Below are 26729 nucleotides of genomic sequence, written 5' to 3'. Positions count from 1 at the left end.
TCTCCTCCATGAATTTATTCAGTCCCTTAGATAGCCAGGGGGAAAAAAAAATAGGAAAGTGCAGCTGGCATTTCTAGGTCTTGCGGATAAGGTCTGAGGGGAGACCTTTCCAGTGTCTTAAAGGACTAAACGTTAATCTGATGGGGATGAATTGATGAGCAGTAGGGGAAAGGAATCCATAATCCTTCTGACTTTGATGTGTCTCCCCCTCCCCGCCCCCCCCGCCCCCCACAATCTGGTGTGTTGCTTAAGATACCCCAGAAGCTGGTATAAATAGCTGGAAATGGGAGATAATTCTTTTTAAAAATGTCATCTGAGGAAGAAGAAAGATATGTTAGTTATGAGTTATACTCTCTCTCTCTCTGTGTATGTGTGTGTGACACAGATATATACATACATATATATATATATATATATATATATATATATATATATATATATATATACACACATACATACATATATATATATATATATATATATATATATATATATATATATATATACATAAATACATACATATATATATATATATATACACATATATATATATACACATCATGTTAGTGCAAAATGACTACTGGCATAAGCCTGATGATGGCAGATGGGATTCTGCCGAAACGTCGCTTCTACCCTTTTAGGGATATATCCACAATTACACGGGAAGAAACCCGAAATATTAACTATACATACACATCTATATATATACACATACATACATACTATATAGATATATATAGATATACAGTTATAGTTAGTGCTTCTTAAAATGATAAATTAGGCCAATCATCCTCTGAGAAAAACGGGTATTTGCCTTTTTCTATTGCCGGTTTTGATTTTTAATGCTAGAGTTCACCCCTTCCTTCCTTCCTCCCTCCCTCCCTCCCTCCCCTCCCTTCCTTCTCTTTATTCCCCTCCCTCCCTCCTTTTCTTCCTTCCTTCCTTCTTTCTCTCTCTCCCTCTCTCCCCTCCTTCCTTCCTTCCTTCTCTTTATTCCCCTCCCTCCTCCCTCCTTTCCCTTCCTTCCTTCCTTCCTTCCTTCTCTTTATTCCCCTCCCTCCCTCCTTCCTTCCTTCTCTTTATTCCCCTCCCTCCTCCCTCCCTCCCTCCCTCCCTTCCTTCTCTTTATTCCCCTCCCTCCCTCCTTCCTTCCTTCTTTCTCTTTATTCCCCTCCCTCCCTCCTTTCCTTCCTTCCTTCCTTCTTTCTCTCTCTCTCCCTCTCTCCCTCCCTTCTTTCCTTCCTTCCTTCCTTCCTTCCTTCCTTCCTTCCTTCCTTCCTTCCTTCCTTCCTTCCTTCCTTCCTCAATATTTCGTTCGGAGCTAGTTCAAGGCTTCATTCTGTCAGCTGGCAAGATAGAGACATATACTTGTGTTAATTACCAGCATTTCTCCTGCTGCTCATAATTCTGCTTGCTTCACCAAAAAGCTCTTCAGAGAATGGTAGCACTTTCTTTGGGGCTTTAAAGGTTGCCAGATGTATAAATGAACTTTGCTGTGGAGCTTTTAACTGTTCTTTATAGAAGAAGGAGTGATAGTAATTATTTGGAATCTGGCTCTTCTTCCTCAGCCTAGCATCTCCTATGTACCCTGGATGATAACATCATCCTTGACCATAAACCATGTCGGGAGAGAAATATATGGGTATAATGTGCCCATCACTACTATGTTTGAAGCAAACAATTTACAAATTAGCCACCCCGGATAACAATTCCAGTAGGCACCAAGGAAACAATAACAGAAAGAAGCATTTGATGATAAAAAAAAAGGAATGATCTGGCCCTGTAAATGGTAAACACGCTTTTCTCCAAGCAATTTCTAAACAAATTATTTTGTTATTAGTTTATACAGGTAGTCCTCGACTTACAACAGTTCATTTAGTGACTGTTCGAAGTTACAACGGTGCTGGAAAAAGGGACTTATGCAGTGGTGGAATTCTGCCAGTTTAACAACTGGTTCGGTGAGCAGGGGTACGCCTCAGGTGCCTGCATGCAGCACTGAAAATGGAGCATTTGGAAGCTCAGCTGCTTACCTTCCAAGTCAGCAACGGTAAGTAGAACAGTGAGGGGGTGGAAAAATCAGCTGTGCCGCGCGATTGAGATGAGCTAGAAAGCAGCTCATCTTTCTAGATAGAGCGGTTATGGGTGAGTGGGGCCAGCTGATCGTCGGAGCTACTAGTTCGCCCAAACTAGTCCAAACCGGCTGAATACCACACTTACTGCATCTCCGTAGTCATGTGATCAAAATCCAGATCCTTAGCAACTGGTTCCTATTTATGACGGTTGCAGCGTCCCTGAGATCATATGATCCCCTCTTGCGACCTTCTCACAAGCAGACTCAATGGGAAGCCAGATTCACTTAACGTGTCCCTAATTTAACAACTGGGGTGATTCCCCTGACAAAACCAGGTCTTCTGGGTCTTCGAAGCTGTGTCAAAATGGAGGCCGATCTTATCTCTGTGGGGATGATGTTGCACAGGGAGGGAGTCACCACAGAGAAGGCCCTTCTTCTTGGTCCTGCTAGATGGACCTACTTAGGAGAAGGGACACATAGCATTCCCTGCAGGGTGGGATTCAAAAATTTTAGCAACTGCTTCTCTGCCCAGTTGCTGGGTGGGCATGGCCATGCTGGGCATGGCCTACTCGGCCTCCTGCACCATGGTGGGGTGGCATTTTTGCCCTCTCCAAGCTCCAGAGACTTTCCTTGAGCCTCCAGGAGGGAGGTCCTCCGGAGGCCGGAAATGGGCACGTTTCCTGACTTCTGGAACTTCCAGGAGGCCCGTATTTCATCCTCCCAGAGCAGGGGTCTGCAACCTTAAACACGCAGAGAGCCATTTGGATCCATTTCCCACAGAAAAGAAAACACCGGGAACCACAAAACCCTTCCTGTGCCTGACTATTTCTTGAGCGGCCACAAAACTAGCATATGTAGTTGAATTAAATGTTCTGTTTTCTTCTGAAACTTTTCTTTTCTTGGATTTATCCAGGGGTTGAAAACATTGGTGGTTGTGATGCATATTTTGAGTTGACAGGGAGCCGCAGCAGAGGGGTGAAAGAGCCACATGCGGCTCCAGAGCCGCAGTTTGCTGACCCCTGTCTCAGAGCCTCCACATGGGCGCTGCACTTACCTGGCATCCAAAACAGGCCATGTGGAGATTCCTGGGAAGAGTGGGTGAAGCCAGCCATCCTTGCAACTACCGATTTAACGAACCAGATGTAAAATTAGCATCCGGTTCACTCAAACTCATCTGAGCCGGCTGAATCCCACCCCTGATTCCCTGCCTCCCCTCTCTGGTGGGTTGGGTAGATATAATTGGGAAAAAATGGAATTTCTATTGAGCACTGCTCAATAGAAGCACTGCTTATTAGGAAAAAATTGTTATTTCAAAAAGTCTGCAATGGATCTCTGCAGTCCTTAGTCATCTCCGCTGGTTAAATAGTCAAAACTTGGCAATGCCTGCCGGAAAACATTGCCTTTGCTTGAACTTTTAAATGATGATTTGATGATGAAGAGTAACAGTCCTTTATAGCGGCTGAAGAAGGCTTCATAATTCTGCTAATGCCCTTTGCGATAATGCCAAGAAGAACAAGATTCAGATGGCATTGCAGCTATCCTGTGAAATTAATTTGGGTAGTTTAGGAATGTCTTTTCAATGTACAGTATGTCCTGGCTGGAAGAACTGTGTGCTTTGCTGTGAGATGGTAGCCCTGTTTTATTGTTCCTTCAACTTTGGGGGGAAGAAATATGGAGCAATGAATGAGACCAGGAACAATTGTCTTACTACCAAGATTAGATTAGTCCAGGCATCTGCAGCCTTAAACACTCAAAGAGCCATTTGGACCCATTTCCCACAGAAAAGAAAACATCGGGAGCCACAAAACCCTTCCCATGCCTGACTATTTCTTGAGCAGGCACAAAACTAGCATATGTAGTTGAATTAAACATTCTGTTTTCTTCTGAAACTTTTCTTTTCTTGGATTTATTCATGGCTGGCCCACCAGCGGTTGAAAAGCTCAATAAATCACATGCCTGCGGGTGTCGCACATTGGCGATTGTGACGTATATTTTGAGTGACAGGGAGCCGCAGCAGAGGGTTGAAAGAGCCACCTGCAGCTCCAAAGCCGCAGGTTGCTGACCCCTGGATTAGTCAACTATATCTGCCAAAGGAGTTTCTCCATGCCAGGGAAGTACAAATGCTCTGTTGGGTATCGGGCATCTCCCTTCTTGACCACATCACAAATCACACCATTCGACAACATTTTGGTGTGGCATCAATTATAGAAAAGATGAGAGAAGGCTGGCTGTGCTGGTATGGACATGTCCAGAGAGCAGCACCTTCCACTGTTGCCAGGACTGCCTACCAACTAGAAGTCAATGGCTGGCGACCTCACACGCATCCAAAACAGAGATGGTAAGATACCATCAACAAACATATGCAAGCGGCATATGTTGTTTAATTTCATTTCATTTCATTTTATTAGATTTATATACCGCCCTACTCCCGAAGGACTCAGGGCGGTAAACAGCCAGAAAGATAAAACACACAAACTACAAAATTTAAAAGACAAAATAAAAACCCATTAAATAATTTGGCCCAAAACAATTTAAAACACCCCTAATGTTTTAAAACCAATTTTAAAAGTTACAATTAAAAGGGAAGTTAGGCCAGGCCAGCCTGTTGAAATAAATGGGTCTTGAGGGCACGGCGGAAGGTGCGTAAATCCGGGATCCTCCGTATCTCCGGGGGGGAGCTCATTCCAGATAGCAGGTGCCCCCACAGAGAAGGCTCTCCCCCTGGGGGCCGCCAGTCGACACTGTTTGGCCGACGGCACCCTGAGGAGCCCCTCTCTATGTGAGTGTACTGGCCGGTGAGAGGCTACTGGTGGCAGAAGGCGGTCCCGTAAGTACCCATGATCTGAAAAGTGGACCTTGCACTTGCGGGAATACGCTAGGAGGAGGAGGAAGAAGAAGAAGGAAGGAAGGAAGGAAGGAAGGAAGGAAGGAAGGAAGGAAGGAAGAAAGAAAGAAAGAAAGAAAGAAAGAAAGAAAGAAGAAAGAAAGAAAGAAAGAAAGAAAGAAAGAAAGAAAGAAAGAAAGAAAGAAAGAAAGAAGGCAGGCAGGCGGATGTCCACAGCATATAAAGAAAATCAATACAAAATGTTCTATAGATGGCACATGGCACCTGAAAAATTGTTTAAAGATAAATCAGCTAAATGCTGGAAATGCCCCCAGATACCAGGATTGTATTATCATATGTGGTGGACAGGTCCAGAAGTGAGGAACTACTGGATTAAAATTAGAACATGGCTAGAGGAAATGATACAACAACATATTGATTTAAAACCTGAACTGTTCCTATTGGGTACCTTGCCAGAGAAATATAGTAAAGAGAATACTTATTTGATTATACATATTGTAACTGCAGAGAGAATTGTATTTGCGCAAATCTGGAAAGCAGAGAAAATCCCTTTAGGGGGAGAAGTAATTAAGAAAACATTGGAATGTGCAGAAATGAATAGATTAACATTGGTAATTAAAGAAAAGGAAGAATCAGAGTATTTTAAAGTATGGGGGCAATTATATCAATGGTTAGAGAAGATAGATATATATAAATTTAGATATTTGATGAATTAATATAAACATAAGAAATTTGGGAAGAATGATGTAACAATCTAAATGAAAATATAAAGATATGATAGAAATATAATATGAAAATGATGGCGGAGGGAATAGAAGATACAAAATATGTACTCCACTGAATGATTAAGGATGTATTGTTTGTTTGTATGTTTGTATGTTTAAAAAAAATTAAAAACTTTTTATAAAAAAAAAAGAAGGAAGGAAGGAAGGAAGGAAGGAAGGAAGGAAGGAAGGAAGGAAGGAAGCATCTTGAAGAGTGTTGAAGGATAGAAGTACCCAGCATGCTAGGATGGTGTTATGTGAGATCAGTTTACAGTTCAGCATGATGGGCAATCCTAGCCCTTCTTGTTTTAGCACATGGTGTGAATCGGGCCACCTTGTTACATGAATAGATGTAGAGCAACTGATTTTTGTTGACCTGCGTTTAGGACTTAAGTGAGCTGTATAAACCTCACCAGAGCTCAGCTCAGTGCATATAAGACTTCACCTGCAGGAGTTGATGAATATTGGTGGATGGGGAGGAGGAGGAGGTGGAGGAGGAGGAGGAGGAGGAGAAGGAGGAGGAGAAGATTGATTTCTGTATAGTCTACACCAGTGGTCCCCAACCCCCGGTCCGCGGACCGGTGCCGGGCCGTGGAGTACCTGGCACCGGGCCGTGCAGCGGCCGGGGGACATGAACGCTGCAGCGCAAAGGTTCCTGGGCCGTGCGCAATGGGCCGTGCGCAAAAGCTCCTGGGCCGTGCCCCCACCCCTGCGCGCGCTCAGCGGGCCGCGGCGATAAAAAGGTTGGGGACCACTGGTCTACACCAAAGTGTAGGGCCTGAGGGCCGATTATTCTAACCTCCGTGCTCTTTAGTGGTACTGCTTCTTTTTGTATTACTACTTTATATTATTCTTTAAAGAGAGCTAAGTCACAGTGCTGTATAAGATCATCTCTTTTTTGGTTTTGTTTTGAGGGGTGTGCCACATCTTCCATTCACCATCAGTGTAAAAATATGTGTGAGCATTGACACATGTTTTAAAGGAATTGCATTTCACCCCCAACTCAAATCATTTTGCTACCAATTTTGAAAAATACATCAAAAAAGGAAAATACTTGTAGCTTGGGGTTGAAGAGAAGAAGAAGGAGGAGGAGGAGGAGAAGGAGAAGGAGAAGGAGAAGGAGAAGGAGAAGGAGAAGGAGAAGGAGAAGAAGATAATCATCATCATCTGCCAAATGAGTGACAGATGTTCCAGCTAAATCTCCCTCACCTATTTCCACATCCCTTGTTATTGTGGCTCAGGTGGCTAAATGTACACATTGTTAGAACGGATGTGCTAGACTTTAGAAGGCAGTGATAAGAAAAGAAACACCCCATTTCCCCCTTTTTCTTCCCTATCTTAGTAGGTGCAGATTTGCATAGATTTCAACCGAATGAATATTCTGCTGGAAACACTGATGAAAACATCTTGCCTAGCAATGCACATCTTCATTTCAAGGTTTTCTGCTGCCAGATGCACCAAGGAGAAATCAATTAGTTTTGAACAATTACAGCGTTAGGTGCTAAAAGGACAACTCTAGTCTTAGTGTTCAAAATCAATTGTCAAAACAATATAAAATTAATAACTCCGTAATTCTAACCTCTTTTTTGGGGGGGGGGTACCTTCACAGCCAAGAGGAATTGAATGGTTTGAAATCAGGTGCCAGATTTCATTAGTGTTGGGTTTTTGCTTTACCGTGAGCAGCTTGTAACAAGGAGGGCACTCCGCAAATAATGCTAATACGGTTGATGGGGTTTGCTTCGTGTCCTCTTGTTTCTGGAATGGGGTTGGGACATTGTGCGACCATGTGACGCACGGGTATAAGGCACAGGTATAGTATAGGTGGCACCTGGCTCAATAGTAGTAACTGTGAGAGGGATTTTGGAGTCCTAGTGGACAGTGACTTCAATATGAGCCAGCAATGTGCAGTAGCTGTCAAAAATGCCAACACAGTAGGCATTTCTAGGCTGCATTAACAGAGAGATAGAACTGAGATCACGGGTAGTGTTAATACCACTTTATAATGCCTTGGTAAGGACACACTTGGAATACTGCATCCAGTTTTGGTCACCACGATGTAAAAAAGATGTTGAGATTCTAGAAAGAGTGCAGAGAAGAGCAACCAAGATGATTAGGGGACTGGAGGCTAAAACATATAAAGAATAGTTGCTGGAATTGGGTATGCCTAGTTAGTGAAAAGAAGGACTAGGGGAGACATGATAGCAGTCTTCCAATATGTCAACCATAAAGAAGAGGGGAGTAATACTATTCTCCAAAACAGCAGAAGGCAGGACAAGAAGCAATGGATGGAAACTAATCAAGGAGAGAAGTAATCTAGAACCTGACAGTAAAAGCTTGCCTCCAGAAGTTGTGAATGCTCCAATACTAGAAGCTTTTAAGAAGAGATTGGACAACTATTCGTCTGAAATGGTATAGGGCAGGGGTCAGCAACCTGCGGCTCTATCCCTTGACAGTCCAATCAGCACTGTAACCCCAGAACCCTCGCCTCATCCATACAATTTTTTTCACTTCTTTTTTTGGGGGGGAGCTGTCTCGATTAAATATGGAATAGGAGAGGCAATCTGATTGTCTCCTACCTCACAGAGTAATGTTTCATCCATCAGTGTCCACCAATTAATTGATTTTGTTGGATTTTAATTATGTTGGTAAACTTCAATTTATGAGCCTTTGAATCATCGCAAAGATTATCTTGAAACACTAGGAAGATTGAGAAAGCAAAAGTTGGAGGATTGGACTCTAAATGTAGTCATCCTAAGGCACCGTCTGCAAACTTTTTATGATGTCTAAACTCTTATTTGGTCTTTTTTTTTTTCCCCCAGTAGTGGCCAAAATTGTGGAAACCTTTTGGGAAAAGTGTATTTTTGAGGTTTGATGGCTAATAACGCCACCTTTTTTTGGAGTTTTAAAATAATCCTATTCCACTGCTGGAATGGCCTGGGAATAGCCCAGACCTTAACCTAATTAAAAAATCTATGGAGCCGACTAAAGAAACTTGTTAGTCAGAAGTGACCCAGCAATAAAACCCAGTTAATAGAAGCAATCATTCAATCTTAGTTTCACATTATAACAGCTGCAGAATTAAAAGACTTGGTTCATTCCATGGGAAGACGTTGTAAGGCCGTAATTCATGCTAAAGGTTACCCAACTAAGGATTAACCGACATGGTGATCATTTTTGTATTTCTCGTTTTTTCTACGTGTTTCACTTTTCTTCTTTATACTGTAACTGCTATTCTAATAGCAAATCCTTCATAAAAGTGATTGCATTACGTTCTCGATTAAATTATCTTTCCATTGATATATAATTTTATGGTACTACTCCAAAAAAAAAAATAAATAAAAAGAAAATGGTGTTATTAGCTAGTTTTAGAATATACACTTTTCCCAACAGGTTTCTACAATTTTGGCCACTACTGTAAATTCGGAAGAATAGAGGTGCTGTGTTTAAATTTTCATTTTAGAAAGCAGATGAGGTAGAAGTAAAAAAAGCTGTCTTCCCTCTGCATTGTCCTCTTTATGCAGAGCCAAGCTGGAACACATCCTCAAACCTCATAAAGAGTCGAGGTGGCGCAGTGGTTAGAGTGCTGTACTGCAGCTACTTCAGCTGACTGCTAGTTCAGCAGATCAGCGGATCAAATCTCACCGGCTCAAGGTTGACTCAGCCTTCCATCCTTCTGAGGTGGGTAAAATAGAAAATGCTATTTAGTATACTGTCTTTGGTGTAAGCCGCCCAGAGTCCTCGGAGAGTGGGCGGCATAGAAATATGACAAATAAAAAATATACATGCCGCAAATGGGACAGCCATGTGTGTCTTTGCGATCCATTTGTCTGACTCCTGTTTATAGAGATTCTGTACAGCAGAGCTTGGCAAAACGTGTGTTTATGGTCTCAAGAGCCCAGCAGATCATTTAACTGTCATTTCTTTGATTAACCTTTTACCTGACCTTGCTCCTTTAGGCAATGTTATTTCTCTTTCTTCTGCCTCCTAAAATATGAGTCTCATTCAGGGAAGACACAGCTCTCATTAAAAGAAATTCCCATGTAATTTCCATAGATGTTTCCACATACTTTGAGCCGAGGTTGTTTCTCCAATGTAGACAATGGGCTGGTATCTTGAGGTGTAGGGAAAGCGAATGTGTTGTTGGTTTGAGCTCCGAGCTTGGCGATTTGGTGGCAAGTGTTTCGTCCCCATTCGAGGAGACATCTTCGGTGCGGTTTGGATTGTGCTCAATCCAAAGCACAATTCATAACGCCCTGAAGATGTCACCTCAAATGGGGATGAAACATTTGCAATAGAATAGAATAGAATAGAATAGAATAGAATAGAATAGAATAGAATAGAATAGAATAGAATAGAATAGAATAGAATAGAATAGAATAGAATAGAATGAGGAAAGACTGAGAATAGAATAGAATAGAATAGAATAGAATAGAATAGAATAGAATAGAATAGAATAGAATAGAATAGAATAGAATAGAATAGAATTCTTTATTGGCCAACTGTGATTGGACACACAAGGAATTTCTCTTTGGTGCATATGCTCTCAGTGTACCGAAAGAAAAAATCAAATATATTCGTCAAGAATCATAAAATACAACACTTAGTGATAGTCATAGGATACTAATAAGCAATCAAATCATACTAGGAAACAATAAAAACAATATAAGTTGTAAAGATACAAGCAACATGGATATAGCCATAAGTGGGAAGAGATAGGTACTAGGAAGGATGAGAAGAAGAATAGTAATACAGTCTTAGTAGTTAATTTGACAGTGTTGTGGGAATTAGTTGTTTAGCAGAGTGATGGCATGGGGGGAAAACTGTCCTTGTGTCTACTTGGTGTGCAGTGCTCTATAGCGTCGTTTTGAAGGTAGAAGTTGAAATGATTTATGTCCAGGATACAAGGGGTCTGTAGATATTTTCACAGCTCTCTTTTTGACTAGTGCAGTATACAGGTCCTCAATGGAAGGCAGGCGGTAGCCATTGTTTTTTCTGCAGTTCTAATTATCCTCTGAAGTCTGTGTCTGTCTTGTTGAGTTGCAGAGCCAAACCAGAGAGTTGTAGAGGTGCAGATGACAAGACTCAATAATTCCTCTGTAGAAAAAGGTAGGTTTTGTTTCCTACCAGATGATTTTTTGGGGGGAGGAGGGGTGTCCTTCCACAGCAATTCCTTTTAATTTCAAAATGGCAGTGAAGCAGGTGCTGAAATAGCATCTGTACCACAAGGGTCAATGGTATTGATAGAATCTTCCTTCTCCTAGCAGGTCCATCGATGAGCAAATTTAAGTGATTTTTCTTAATTGGCCTCAGCCCAACTTTTTCCTCTTTTAAAGAGAGAGAGTCTTCTTTAAAGACAGAGATGTTTCTAATACCGTACAGATAGCCCTCAGCTTACAACAATTCAACCCTTTGAAGTTACAACGGCACTGAAAAAAGGGGACTTATGACTATTTTTCATACTTATTACTATTGCAGAATCCCCATGGTCATATGAACAACATTCAGGCCCTTGGCAATGGACTCATATTTATGACGGTGGCAATGTCCTGGGGGGGGGCGGGGTGTCATGTGATCCCCTTTTGTGACCTACTGACAAGCAAAGTCAGTAGGGAAGCCAGATTCACATAACAACCGTGTTACTAATTTAACAACTGCTGTGATTCACTCACAACTTTGCCAAGAAAAGTTGTAAAATGAAACGATGGAAATAACAGTGATTGATGAATTAAACCAGGGGGGAAATGTATTAAGAGAGTTGGAAGGTACGTTTGAAAGGGAGATAGGGGCCTGGACAGAAATTTTGGAAACTAGGCAGTGGAAGTGGGTAGTGGTGGGAGAAACACCCACACTGAACAGCCAAGAAGCAGTTACAGATAGAGATAAAGATCCCAGAGAGGTAGGTGGGAGGCAAATTAAAAAAGAGCATAGCAACTAAAGTATTGAAGCGGGCAAGAGATGCTGGATAGATGATTTCCCTTTGTTGTTGTTCTGATTTGCTTTTGCTTTTCTCTCTCTCTTTTCCTTTTTTTTAGGTAGGTGACATGACTAGAAGTTAGGTAGGATAGAAAGAAAAGGTTTTTTCAGTGAAAGGTGACATGATTAAAAGTTAGAATAAGTGACAGAAGAAATAAGAGAAGGGGGAATGTTAGTGTAGACACTTTTATATAATAAAATAAAATGACATTAAGAGAAAACATGGAATAATTGAATAATGACAGATTGCAACTTATTATAATTGTGTATCATTATTAGAAATATATGTTGATTGAATTTAATAACTATGACTAATTTTACTAGTTTTATTTGTATTAGAATGTATGACACTTAGGTGTTCACACTGTTCACGCATTGATTTGATACGTTTGTAAAAAAATGAAAAACTTTTTAAAAATTGTCATAAAATGGGGTGAAATTCACTTAACTATCTCACTTAGCAACATAAATTTGGGGCTCAATTTCTGGTCGTAAGTCGAGGACTACCTGTCTAGCTCCATGTTGAAAAATGGGGGCAACTTTATGATCTTGCAGATAGCCAGCTGCATTCCTACATTTCACGTGTATTCAAAGCAGTGATGAAATCCAATTTTTTTTACTACCGGTTCTGTGGGCGTGGCTTGGTGGGCGTGGTGTGGCTTGGTGGGCGTGGCAGGAGAAGGATACTACAAAATTTCCATTCCCACCCCACTCCAGGGGAAGGATACTGCAAAATCTCCATTCCCACCCCACTCCAGGGAAAGGATATTGCAAAATCCCCATTCCCTCCCCACTCTTGGGGGAAGGATATTGCAAAACCTCATTCTCACCCCACTCTGGGGCCAGCCAGAGGTGGTATTTGCCAGTTCTCTGAACTACTCAAAATTTCTGCTACCAGTTCTCCAGAACCTGTCAGAACCTGCTGGATTTCACCCGTGATTCAAAGATAGTCCAAAAAATGGTTAGGTTTGCCTAGTTGTATTTCTCTTTGTGATGTTTGATCTGAGGCATTCATGCCCATGTAACTTGATGATTTGCAGTTATTTCAAATAAATAAATTTATTTATTGCATTGATACCCTCCATTTCTTGCATAGCATTTGGGATTACAAAACATGCTGAACCCCAAACCCAGGTTCATTAAACACAATTGCTATGCTCACATGACTGGCTCTCCCCAAACAGTAATCATATTATGGCTTAATATTATGAGCCGATTCATCGAACACGCTAAGACAGTGGAGCCAGAAACTATCCAATCTCACTTTCATTTTGCCTGGCTTGTTGTACACACTCAACAATTAAGATGGCCCCTGCCACAATTCTCTGAGGTAGAAAGGACTGGAAGAAGATAAGTGACCTCAGATCATCCATGGAGCCTCTGAGTTGAACGAAGAATGAAAGTTGGAGGTTTCTAGTGTTGATCAGATTAACAGAGTTGGAAGGGACCTTGTAGGTCATCTAGTCCAATCCTCCACCCCAGAAGGAGACCCTATGCCATTTCTGACAGATGGCAGTCCAGTCTCTTCTTAAAATCTTCCAGTGATGATGCGCTCACAACTTCTGAAGGCAACTTCTATTGTTTCATTGGTTGATTGCTCTCCCTTTCAAAAAATTTCTCCTTATTTCCAGGTTGAATATCTCCTTGTTCAGTTTCTATCCATTATTCCTTGTCTGGCCTTCAGGTACTTTGGAAAATAGCTTGACTCCCCCTCCTCTCTGTGGTAGCCCTCAAATATTGGAAGATGCTATCATGTCTCCCCTGGTCCTTTGATTCACTAGCCTAGCCATACCCAGTTCCTGCAACCGTTCATCGTATGTTTTAGCCTCCAGTCCCCTAATGATCATAGAATAGAATAACAGAGTTGGAAGGGACCTTGGAGGTCTTCTAGTCCAACCCCCTGCTTAGGCAGGAAACCCTACACCACTTCAGAAAAATGGTTGTCCAATCTCTTCTTAAAAACTTTCAGCGTTGGAACATTTACAACTTCTGAAGGCAAGTCGTTCCATTGATTAATCATCTTGGTTGCTCTTTTCTGCACTCTTTTTGGAGTCTCAACATCTTTTTTATAGCGTGGTAACCAAAACTGGATGCAGTGTTATTCCAATATTATTCCAAAGTTGATTTTCCAAGGGAGATGGGCAACATGTAAACAAACAAACAAACAAAACTATATCCTTTAAAAACAAATAATATTTTAAAAAACGTAATAGCTTTAAATGCTTCCTGGAATGTCACAATACCTATACCAATAACCAACACATACCTATGGGAGCAATACAGACAGTGGTGGGATTTTGCTGGTTCTATCTGGTTCAGGCAAACCGGTAGTGGCGATTGCAGAAGGCTCCGCCCACCCGCCTGGGCATAATGTGTGAGCATTGCACATGCGTGGAAGGCTTTTGTGAACCAGTAGGGAAGGTACCATATTTTTCGGAGTATAAGAAGCACCTTTTTCCCCCCTAAAGGGGGGTGAAAATATAGGGCATAATATAGACTTTGAAGATTGGGAAAGAATTTGGAACAAAAATTACACTATAACAAAATCTGCCGCTTATAAGGAAAATCAGTACAAAATGCTATACCATTGGCACCTAGCCCCAGCAAGACTGGCTAAAATGTATTCGAACCAAAGCCCAAATTGTTGGAAATGTAACCAATGTTAAGGTACCTTTCTTCATGCTTGGTGGCTATGTCCTGAAACTAAAAAGTACTGGACTAAGATACAAGAATGGTTTACAAAGTGTCAAATAGAACTAAAGCAGGAAACATTTCTCCTGGGAATACTTAAAACAAAATTCGATAAAAAGATAAGATATTTGATTTTATACATATTAACAGCAGCAAGAATTGCGTTCGCGCAATACTGGAAGGAACAAAATACACCACCAGAGGGACTGATTATTCAGAAGATATATGAATGTGCCGAAATGGATAAACTTACCCTAGAACTAAAAGAAAAAGATGATTTGAATTTTGTGCGTGTTAGGGAATTCTCAGAGTAAGTCTTGAATAGCAAGGGTGTGCACATGAAAGCGATTGAGAGTAGATACGAATAAACACAGTCAACACAGAGATACACTGAGTTGTGTTTACTTTCAGGAAATAGTAAAGAACAGTCCAATAAACAGTCCAGGTCATACACATATAAAGCAGGAGATAGCAAAACGGTCCAGGGATAATCCAATAACAAAGTCTTCTTACCAGTCATTGTAGTCATTCACAATAAACAGTTCTTCTGGATTTGCAAACAGTAGCATACAGAGATATCAAAGATCAAGAACAGCAAAGAGAAACAAACCATGTTTCTAGCTCCCTCTTAAGGAGATTGGCTACAGAGCTAACCAATCAGGACACAGTATGATGCAATACAGCAGTCTTAAAGCTATATTGATGGTTTATATATTGCCATCCCAACAAGATAGGTAATACTCATTTCCTAACAATGCGGTTTGGGAAAAATGGTATACCTGGATAGACAATAGAAATAAAAATTGGAAATATACATAAGGCTATTGAGGTTTAGATATTGAATCTATATAATATATAAATTGTATGGAATGTTGATCCAAAGTATATAAAAATGACACAGTCTGTTGATTATGAGTTCTGTAAAGGAAAATTGTAATAAAAATTATTTAAAAAAATAAAATAGAAAAAAATAGAAATACTAGTAAAGCTTCTAACTGGCATGACCTTTGACCTTTGGAAATGTCGGGATCCCAAACTATTTGAACAGTATCAGACTGGTGACGGGCTGGGCAAGAGGGATCGTTCGCCTTCTAACTTATTTTTTTTAAAAGATGTATTAGCAAAATATGACTTGCAATTATGTATTTATTCTATTAAAAAAAATAAAAAGCCCACATTTTGAAATGCTGTAAGTGAGTGTTTTTCCACCCTCCCTCCCGCCTTCTCCATTGTTCTTGTTTATTTGTATTCGATTGCTTATTTATTTTCAGAAAAAGGACATTTTTTTCTGCCCAAATTCTGCTCGTACACCCCTAATTAAACGGCTCGGAAGGTGCATGCATCAGTCAGCAAAATCAGGCAGAGAACATTATGGAGTGAAAATTAAAGGAGCAAAACATCAGAGAGTCTACTGTATTTGCCTGCTGTTAGACACTCAAGCATGGAAAACAGGATACAGTTCCATGGATGGATAGCTTTCCTTATTAAAAAAACCCAGTAGGATGCACAGTAGGGGAACACACTAAAACAAGCCTTTGTAGTAATTTCCTCGAAAGAAATTTCCCAAGATAGCAAGTTGAAAAGCTTTTAATCTTACAGCTGGCTGATAGAGAGAGTTTTTGCTGAAGGTGGTTAAATAGGAGGAGGAGGAGGAGGAGGAGGAGAAGGAGGAGGAGGAGGAGGAGGAGGAGGAGGAGGAGGAGGAGGAAAAAGAAAAGGAAGGAAGGAAGGAAGGAAGGAAGGAAGGAAGGAAGGAAGGAAGGAAGGAAGGAAGGAAGGAAGGAAGGGTCTTGAAGAGTGTTGAATGATGGACGGACCCAGCATGCTAAACTGGGCTTATGTGAGATCAGTTTATAGTTCAGCATGATGGGCAATCCTAGCCCTTGTCTTAGCACATGGTGTGAATCGGGCCACCATGTTACATGAATAGATGTAATAGGAGTAGAGCAACTGATTTTTGTTGACCTGGGTTTAGGCCTTAAGTGAGCTGTATAAACCTCACCAGAGCTCAGCTCAGCAAATATTAAGACTTCACTTGCATTAGTTGATGAATATTGGTGGAACAAAAGAAGAGGAGGAGGAGGAGGAGGAAGAACAGAAGAAGAAGAAGAAGAAGAAGAAGAAGAAGAAGAAGAAGAAGAAGAAGAAGAAGAAGAAGAAGAAGAAGAAGAAGAAGAAGAAGAAGAATAGGAGGAGGAGGAGGAGAAGAAAAGGGAAGAGGAAGAACAAAAGAAGAAGAGGAGGAGGAGGAGGAGGAGAAGAAGGACAAAAGAAGAAGAAGAGGAGGAGAAAAGGGAAGAGGAAGAACAAAAGAAGAAGAAAAGAAGGAGGAGGAGGAGGAGAAGAAGAAGAAAAGGGAAGAGGAAGAACAAAAGAAGAAGAGGAGGAGGAGGAGAAGAAGAAGAAGAAGAAGAAGAAAAGGGAAGAGGAAGAACAAAAGAAGAAGAGGAGGAGGAGGAGGAGAAGAAAAGAGAAGAGGAAGAACAAAAGAAGAAAAGGAGGAGGAGGAGAAGAAGAAGAAGAAAATGGAAGAGGAAGAACAAAAGAAGAGGAGGAGGAGGAGAAAAGGGAAGAGGAAGAACAAAAGAAGAAGAGGAGGAGGAGGAGGAGGAGGAGGAAGAGGAGAAGAAGACGACGACATCATTTGATTAAAGTTGATCAGGTAGAGTGGGTGAAAAACATCTAGATCCCAAGATAGTTCCTCAAGAGAATTTAAATTTCCATTCTCAATCAGAGGAAAAAGTAATTAAAAAAAAAACTTTTGTCTGAAGGTTCTCATCTCTTCAAAGAGATGAAACTCAGATTAGAAATGGTGAGAAGTAGCAGAAGAACATTGTCTGTCTTGCTTGAGTTAAAACTCCATGGAAGGACCTATTTAAAATCTCCTCGTAAGAAGATTACCCGCATCTTCCTGGTAGCTTAGATGTTTTAACTCCTTCAGATGCTCTAGTCTTAGATGTTCTGGCAGTTGAGAGCAAAAGACAATGTCACCTCATTTCAGCTGTCATTCTTACTTTCTAATTCCCTCTGGTATAATGATGCTAAAAATAGCACCCCAGTTGCCACGTAAGATGCCCAATTTAGTTATCTCTTTCTCAGAGAGGATATGGAAAACGCTTTCACAAAGCAGTCAAGTATTCATCGGGGCTCTCTCAAACTGAATTTCTGAACTTTGCTTTCATTAGCCCTCTCTAATTTAGCTTGTTAACCTTTTGCCTAACTTCCAAAAGAAAAGAAAAGGAAGAAGAGAGTTGTGACTTGGAATCCTTCACATTAGTTAGCCTATCAGTTGATCGAAATAACTTCCTGCCCTCTCTCTTTTAAAGTCTGGCTGAGCGACGTGGAAAATTAATTCAGTTTTCTTCAAACAGGAGATATACAGGTAGACAGGGGTGGGTTCTAATTTTTTTTACTACCGATTCTGTGGGCATGGCTTATTTTGTGGCCATGGGTTAATGGTCATGTGACAATTCTTTAGGATTTAGCAGAGGTACTGGTCTACCAGGATTTTAACTACTTGCAGAACTGTACTGGTCTACCCATTTGTTCTTGGAGGCACCAGTCTATTCATTTGTTTTTGGAGGCACCGGTCTACCCATTTGTTTTTGGAGGCACCGGTCTACCCAATTTTTTTTGGAGGCACCTGTCTACCCATTTGTTTTTGGAGGCACCGGTCTACCCATTTGCTTTTGGAGGCACCCGTCTACCCATTTGTTTTTGGAGGCACCGGTCTACCCATTTGTTTTTGGAGGCACCAGTCTACCCATTTGTTTTTGGAGGCACCGGTATACCCATTTGTTTTTCGAGCGCGTTGGTCTACCACCACACTGCCTTTTAACACTGTAGGTCAGCTGTAGGGCGGCCCTTTGAAGCCCCATGGCAAGAGTTTAAACAGGTTTTTTCTTTCTAGCTGATCAGCTGGGACTTGGGAGGCAGCGAATAGATTGGGGGCGGGGCCAAATAAAAGGTAAGAATAACAGGGGGAGGGGCGGGAGGGCCCAGCTCCCGAACAAAGCGAACCTGTTAGGTGACGTCATATCATCACCGCTTGCGGCTCAGCCGAACTGGGCTGAACCGGGCTGAACCCACCACTGCAGGTAGCTCTTGACTTACCTGTACATCTTACCTGTACATTTTACCATTACACGACAACGGAGCCAAACGTTTCTGTTGCTAAGTGACACATTTCTTAAGTGAGTTTTGTCGCATGTTAAGGCCCTTTCTTGCCACAGCTGTTAAGTGAATCAGCTGCGGTTGTTAAGTTAGTCACATGGTTGTTAAGGGAATCTGACTTCCCTATTGACTTTGCTTGTCAGAAGATCACAAAAGCGGATCATGTGACCCTGGGCTGGGACGCTACAACCATCAGTTGCAGTGGTGGGTTCCAATTTTTTTTACTACTGGTTCTGTGGGTGTGGCTTGGTGGGTGTGATATGGCCTGGTTGGCATGGCAGGGGAAGGATACTGTAAAATCTCCATTCCCTCCCCACTCCAGGGGATGGTTAGTGTAAAATCTCCATTCCCTCCCCACTCCAGGGGAAGGATACTGCAAAATCCCCATTTCCTCCCGATCAGCTGGGACTCGGGAGGCAGAGAATAGATGGGGGTGGGACCAGTCAGAAGTTTTACTACCGGTTCTCCGAACTACTCAAAATTTCCGCTACCGGTTCTCCAGAACTGATCAGAACCTGCTGAAACCCACCTCTGGTTGGTTGCCAAGCATCTGAATTTTGATCATGTGACCATGGGGATGCTGCAACGGTCGTAAGTGTGAAAAATGATCAAAAATCACTTTATTTTCAGTGCGGTTATAACCAATCACTAAATGAACTGTGGTAAGTCGAGGAGTACCTATATTGAGACCACAATTCCAGCATTTCCAGCCAAATTGGCTATTTCTGGAGGGCCTCCAATTGGGGAAGAGTGGATTAAGCTGATCGGCATGGTTGGTGGTCATTTTGATTTCCCACAATGCACGGTATTTCAGTTTAGCTATGATGAGGAATTTTTTTTAGAGATTGCTGTCAGAAATTAAAGGTGCATTGCTGCTGTTTAAATACACCAAGGGGAACCACTGATGCAGGATGTGGTTCATGAATATGTTATCCTCCAAGCTTTATTCCAGTCCTAATCCTCAGTTGCACTCAAAGATGATGGAGAAAAGCTTGTCTCCTTCCAGTTTTGGTCACCACCATAAAAAAGATGTTGAGACTCTAGAAAGAGTGCAGAGAAGAGCAACCAAGATGATGAGGGGACTGGAGGCTAAAACATAGAATGAATGTTTGCAGGAACTGGGCCTGGCTAGTCTAGTGAAGAGAAAGACCAGATGAGACATGATAGCAGTCTTCCAATATTTGAGGGGCTGCCACAGAGAGGAAGGGGTCAAGCTATTTTCGAAAGCACCCAAAGGCCAGACAAGGAATAATGGATGGAAACTGAACAAGGAGAGATTCAGTCTGGAAATAAGATTTTTTTTCTAACAATGAGAACAATCAACCAATGGAACCGAAGTTGCCTTTGGAAGCTGTGGGAGCTTCATTACTGGAACCTTTCAAGAAGAGACTGGACTGCCGTTTGTCAGAAATGGTGGAGGGTCTCCTGCTTGGACGGGGGCTTGGACTAGAAAATCTAGGTCCCTTCCAACTCTATTAATCTGTTATCTTAATCTGTTAAATCTAATTTCCAACATTGTAGAATTGTTGAAAGTGTTTTATTTGGAGATGCAATTCAGTAGTCATGAGATCAAATGTCCAAATTAAATCAACTGCCCCAAATCAGCTCAACAATTTGAAGGAAATAGTTGAATTGACTCGGTTGCTTCCAAATTGGTTCAGTGATTCAGTGACCTTTTAGGCACGTACAGGAAGAAGGTTACTCAACTGAACTGACTTTCCGAGTCAGATTGATGCCATACAGTGGAGAAATCAGAGATCCGGATAAAACTCAGGAATTAAAATCAAATTGCTTTGATGGGTTGGATCTTTGCTGATGTGCTAGAAATGGGGACAACCTATAGCCTATTAATCATTATGGCTGCTGCAAATGATAGATCTGGGATATCAGAAGATCTACAAGTTCTGACCTTCTAACTCTAAGACCAGGAGTGGGTTCTACTTACTTTTACTACCGGTTCACAACGGGATCATGTGATTGCTGATGACGACATCCGGGGCAGTGTACAGGGCCTCCCATTGGTTTTACTACTGGTTCTTGGGAATCGGTCCGAACCGGGGGCAACCCACCACTGTTTAAGATATAATAATCAACTTTAAAAAGATTTTATAATTAAAGGAGGAAGTAATTAAATGCAATCGATTTTTTATTTATGAGGACCCAGATTTTTGGGGGGGCCATATGCTGACTCTGTAAACCACTTAGAGAGGGCTGTAAAAGCACCATGAAGTCTAAGTCTAAGAGCCTGAGTGGCGTAGGAGGCTAATGCCTCCTACTAAGGCAGCATTTAACATCCAGCTGCCTGCAATTACTGCGAGTTCAATTCTCACCAGGCTCAAGGTCGACTCAGCCTTCCATCCTTTCTAAGGTGGGTAAAATGAGGACCCCGTTTGTGGGGGCAATAAGCTGACTTTGTATAAAATATACAAAAGTATGAAGGCTATTGCTTAACGCATTGTAAGCCGCCCTGTCGGCTGGCGGCCCCCAGGGGTAGAGCCTTCTCTGTGGGTGCGCCCACCCTCTGGAATCAACTTCCCTTGGGGTTTCGGCTGGCCCTTGACCTTCGCACCTTTCGCCGCAAATTAAAAACTTGGTTATTCGAGTGCCCCGGCCTGGACTGATGGTTTTTTTTTACGGATTTTTAGTTGTATTTGATTTAATTAGGCATTTTAATTTGTATTATGGATTGTGGTTTTATTGTTGTGAGCCTCCCTGAGTCCGTTGGAGATAGGGCGGCATATAAGCCTAATAAAATAAAAAATAAATAAAATAAATATAAATTATAAATAACTCAAGGCGATGAACATACCTAATATTCCTTTCTTCTCCTATTTTTTTCCCCCACAACAACAACCATGGAAAGTGAGTTGAGCTTTTGTATTCTTCCCCTCTTCTTCCTAGATTTGTCCTTAAATGTCCTGTATGATTTATAACAAACGTTCTATATGATTTTTTTTTTTAAATTCACGCAGTATGAATTTGTCCATTAGAATTCCAGGCTTTTCTTAGATTCGATTTCACGTATAAACTCAGCGCAAGTGGCAGTTAGAAGAGGTACAGATTTCCGTCCCATTTGTAACAGGTGACTAAGTCGTTTTTTTCACCACCTAGGAGATTGTGTGGCTGGCTTCTCCTGAGGTCTAGCAACATTCAGGAGGGACAAAAGCATTTTCAGCAGCTTACAAACCTGAATGTCCCATCCCTGATAAAAGCTCTCTCTTTTAGGAATGTTTATGCTGGCCACCAAGGGATAAGAAGAGGAAACAAACATACATTTATAACGCGTTTCACATTGAAATAATTAGAGGGCATGGTTGCTGCAAGGGAACTGTGTCTTTAAAAATTAACCCTGATTTTTTTCTCTCTCTCTCTCTGACACCTATAGTAGTAACTATGAAGAGGGATCTTGGAGTTCTAGTGGACAACCATTTAAGTATGAGCCAGCCATGTGGAGCAGCTGCCAAAAAAGTCAACACAGTTCTAGGCTGCATAAACAGAGGGACAGAATCAAGATCACGTGAAGTGTTAATACCACTTTATAATGCCTTGGTAAGGCCACACTTGGAATACGGCATCCAGTTTTGGTCGCCACGATGTAAAAAAAATGTTCAGATTCTAGAAATCTGTAATCTCTAGAGTGCAGAGAAGAGCAACAAAGATGATTAGGGGACTGGAGGCTAAAACATAATGAAGAACGGTTGCAGGAACTGGGTATGTCTAGTTTAATGAAAAGAAGGACTAGGGGAGACATGATAGCAGTCTTCCAATATCTCCCTTATCTCAAAGAAAAGGGAGTTGGCTATTCTCCAAAGCACCTGAAGACAGGACAAGAAGCAATGGGTGGAAACTAACCCATTAGAGCCTTGGTGGCACAGCAGACTAAAGTGCTGTTAAGTAGCACTAGCTGCCAGCAATTACTGCAAGTTTAAATCTCACCAGGCTCAAGGTTGACTCAGCCTTCCATCCTTTTGAGGTAGGTGAAATGAGGACCCGGATTGTGGGGGCAATAAGCTGACTTTGTATAAAAAAGAACACCGCTTAGGGGGCCCCGAAAGCCCTACTAAGCAGGTATATATAAAAGTATGAAGGCTATTGCTTAATGCAGTGTAAACCGCCCTGAGTCTCCGGAGAAGGGCGGCATATAAATCGAACTGAGAGAGAGAGGGGGGGGGAGGGAGAGAGGGAGGGAGGGAGGGAGGGGGAGAGAGAGAGAGAGAGAGGGAGAGAGAGAGAGAGAGAGAAGCAACCTAGAACTAAGGAGAAATTTCCTGACAGAACAATTAATCAGTGGAACAACTTGCCTAAGAAGATGTTGGATAACCATTTGTCTGAAGTGGTGCAGGGTTTCCTGCCTAAGCAGGGGGTTGGACTAGAAGACCTCCAAGGTCCCTTCCAACTCTGTTATTATATTATATATACTACATTTCATTGATTGAAAATGATCCTTGATGTTTCCTTCTTTCCTCGTGAAGTCAAGGAAAAACTACCCCCAAAAGGCATGATCAGCAGAATAGAAAAACCCATCCCGGCCAAATCTATTCGTAAATAATCCCGATGATGAAGATTGTGCTCATGGGTTTGGATTGGAATCTGAGATTAGCAATCTGAAAACATCCCTAAATCGTTCAATAGTGAAGCACGAAAGGAATTGATGGTTCTTGCTTGATGGACAACTTACGAGGTTCTGCAACAAGAATGCAGGACACAGAGTTTGGGCTGGAGGAAGATAGAATCTTAATGAATATTAGAATATTAGAAAAAATAAATAAATCCATATAGGTAAAAGGAATGTAACAATGGATCCTGGAGCTTTATGGAAATTGCTCAAACAGGGAATTGGTCAGGTGTACTTTAATTGGATTCTTATATCGAGTGGCCTCTTCCAATCGTACATTGTAATCCTAAACTAACTGTTGTTTAAATGGCGAATTTTTCTAGCTTAAACTTAGTCTCAAACTTACATTCAATTGCGTTTGAGGAATGAGGCTCAGAGCAATATCTTCGATCAGCTGTATCTTCAAATAGAGCTCCAACAAATTGTGAAGGCTTACAGATTATACTGTCTACTTTAAATTCCCCTAGACTGGTAAACTCCGAATTATTTGGACTGCAACTACCTAAATCATAAGCCAACACAATCATTAGCTGTGTTAGCCAGAATTTATGGAAGTTTAAATTGTACTCATTTTGAGGTCACAGCTGAAGCCTTTGGTCCAGTGGTGAAATTCAAATTTTTTTACTACCGGTTCTGTGGGTGTGGGTTGGTGGGCATGGCAAGGGAAGGATACTGCAAAATCTCCATTCCCACCCCACTCCAGGGGAAGGATACTGCAAAATCTCCATTCCTACCCCACTCTGGGGCCAGCCAGAGGTGGTATTTGCCAGTTCTCTGAATTACTCAAAATTTCAGCTACCGGTTCTCCAGAACCTGTCAGAACCTGCTGGATTTCACCCCTGCTTTGGTCCATATTCTATGATATATGTGTTATTTTTTTTAAAAAAAAATAAAAGGTGAGGGTAGAGAGAAATCATCAATCTCACAAAAGGTAAACAAAATCAAACTTTATTTAAAAAAAATAATAAAGTGAAATTTAACCCTCTTCCTCATTAACTTAAATAGTAAAATGTTGATATTTGTGATAAAAGAAAAAAAAGATTAAAAAAATATTTTTCAACACATAAGAAAAACTAGCTAATAAAAAATTAAATAAAAATAATAATAATAAAACTTTAAGAAAACACTTTGATAGAAATTGCAGAGCTTCAACATAGACCACAAGATAGCTTGAGGAAAGGAGGAAGGGAGATAGGGAGGGAGAGAAGGGAGAGAGGGAGGGAAGGAGGAAGAGAGAGAGGGAGGGAGGGAGGGAGGGAGGGAGGGAGGAAGGAAGGAAGGAAGGAAGGAAGGAAGGAAGGAAGGAAGTCCTTTTCTTTCAAAGTTTTCATCATGATGAATTTTAGGAGAAAAAAAGCCATCTTTCATAATTTTTTGGGTTTTCTGGCAAGATTCAACTTTCATCTTTTATTTTACCTATAATATTTTTTTAAAGAAAACATCCTCTTCTAAAATGATTGGCATAACATTTTTTGTATTAAGTATAGATTGTGCATTATTTTAACTTCATTTTAAAGAAGCAGGGGGCCTCTAGATTAATTTTGAAATAGAAGGAGCAGCGTATACCTTTGGACTTCAACTCCCTGCTTTGATTTCTTGGCAGTGTTCATTTGTTCCTTGTTTATTCATTTGATTTAAAGGGAAACCCATTTCAATGTTTCAAGGCTGAGAAAGAAAAGCGATGGTCTTGAAAAGTTCTTCAGAACAACTACCTACTTTCCACATTCGGGGAATTTGGCTGGATATTCTCTGATGTCTGTTTAATTGCTTCCCCAAACAGGACTATTTCTAGATCAGCAGTATCTAGAAATAATAATATCTCACCTGTTGGGAGATCCACCCACATAATTTAGGACTGAGAAATTTGTTCCTCTAGATATGACCTTGAAACCTTTTTCTACATCACTGCAAGTTACCACTGATGCATTTTTCATTGAAGACCAGCAGAAGACATCTACAAATACCAACTAGCAGCCAGTAGACTTTAGGAAAACTCCTTAATTTCCCAACACATGCACAGACATAACCATAGTTTCAACTGGGAAACTGTGACCATGTAGACCAGAAGTCAGCAACCCACAGCTCTGGAGCCGCATGTGGCTCTTTCATCCCTCTGCCGTGGCTCCCTGTTACTAGTCAGCTCCACAATTGATAGGGCTTTTGGTTAGGACAGGTAGAGGAAAAAGGATGGTGCTCTAGGAGGAGACTCTATGATGGGGGAACCGGACTTCCGGTCAGCTCCAGAATTGAACGGGGGCTTCCGGTTAGGACCTTTGTGGCTCTTTGAGTGTTTAAGGTTGCCGACCCCTGATCTAGACCAAACCAAGGCCAAAACGCTAGAGAATTCCTGAAAGCCTGGCACTCTGACAAATTGGCCATCAATAGACACATAGACATAAACAACATCTCCATGCTGTGCAAAAGAGACAATCAAAAAGCGAACCCAAAACACTTCCCCACCAGCAAGCAACACATAGAAGAGCATAGATTAACACCAAAAATTTACATTGGACCAACAATCAAGAAATAAACAACACCCCAATTAAGGAACTGGCAAACAAGCTAACAGTAAACCAAGGCACCTCCAAAACCACTCCTACCAACGCTAACAGTCAAACCACTGGACTATAAACCGATAGCAAATCCTACTCCTTACTAGCATTGATGTTGTTACCTAGTTTGGATAATCAAACATCTACAAGAAAATAAACAAGCTCAGAGAGCACCAAGGATCCTCCTCCTCCTCCTCCTCCTCCTCCTCCTCCTCCTCCTCCTCCTCCTGCTCCTGCTCCTCCTCCTCCTCCTCCTCCTCCTCCTCCTCCTCCTCCTCCTCCTCCTCCTCCTCCTCCTCCTCCTCCTCCTCCTCCTCCTCCTCCTCTTCTTCTTCTTCTTCTTCTTCTTCTTCTTCTTCTTCTTCTTCTTCTTCTTCTTCTTCTTCTTCTTCTTCTTCTTCTTCTTCTCCTTCTCCTCCTTCTCCTTCTCCTTCTCCTTCTCCTTCTCCTTCTCCTCCTCTTCAACCCCGAGCTACAAGTATTTTCCTTTTTTGATGTATTGGTACATTTTAACATTGGTAGCAAAATGATTTGAGTTGGGGGTGGAATGCAATTCCTTTAAAACATGTGTCAAAGCTGATGCATATTTTTACACTGATGGTGGCACATCCCTCAAAACAAAACCAAAAAAGAGATGATCTTATACAGCACTGTGACTTAGCTCTCCTTAAAGAATACTATAAAATAGTGATATAAAAAGAAGCAGTACAACTAAAGAGCACGGAGGTTAGAAGAATCGGCCCTCAGGCCCTACACCTTGGTGTAGACTATACAGAAATCAATCAATCGATTAAAAAAGATACATAAGTGGAACAATCCTGTTTTCCGTCCAGTTACAATTTCTACAAATGAGTCATTTTTTTTTTTAAAAAAAGGACCTGTTTAATCATTACACAACACTCTTCATTGACACCTGGGCCTTATTAGAACAATTCTAACCCAAACCACATACATTAAAAAAAAAAAAAATCATGCATTTCTATTGCAATTGTTCCAATGCTGCCACTGTTATTGGAATGCATTACATTTTCTAGCTGATTCATGG

At 41.4% G+C, this 26729-nt stretch overlaps 1 long non-coding RNA gene across 2 annotated transcripts in view; it reads left to right on the top strand.

The window, feature by feature from the left end:
• The window catches only part of LOC132711966 (uncharacterized), a 79065-nt gene that overhangs the window by 41194 nt on the left and 11142 nt on the right, over positions 1-26729 (top strand). For both annotated transcript variants that reach the window (XR_009622672.2, XR_009622671.2), the window contains exon 2: positions 1841-2047. This is a non-coding gene — a long non-coding RNA (uncharacterized LOC132711966). The remainder of the gene's footprint in view (positions 1-1840; positions 2048-26729) is intronic.

This window comes from Pantherophis guttatus, chromosome 12, assembly GCF_059756535.1.
Source record: "Pantherophis guttatus breed Tessera chromosome 12, ASM5975653v1, whole genome shotgun sequence".
NCBI lineage: Eukaryota > Metazoa > Chordata > Lepidosauria > Squamata > Colubridae > Pantherophis > Pantherophis guttatus.
This window is presented reverse-complemented; position numbering and strand designations above follow the sequence as displayed.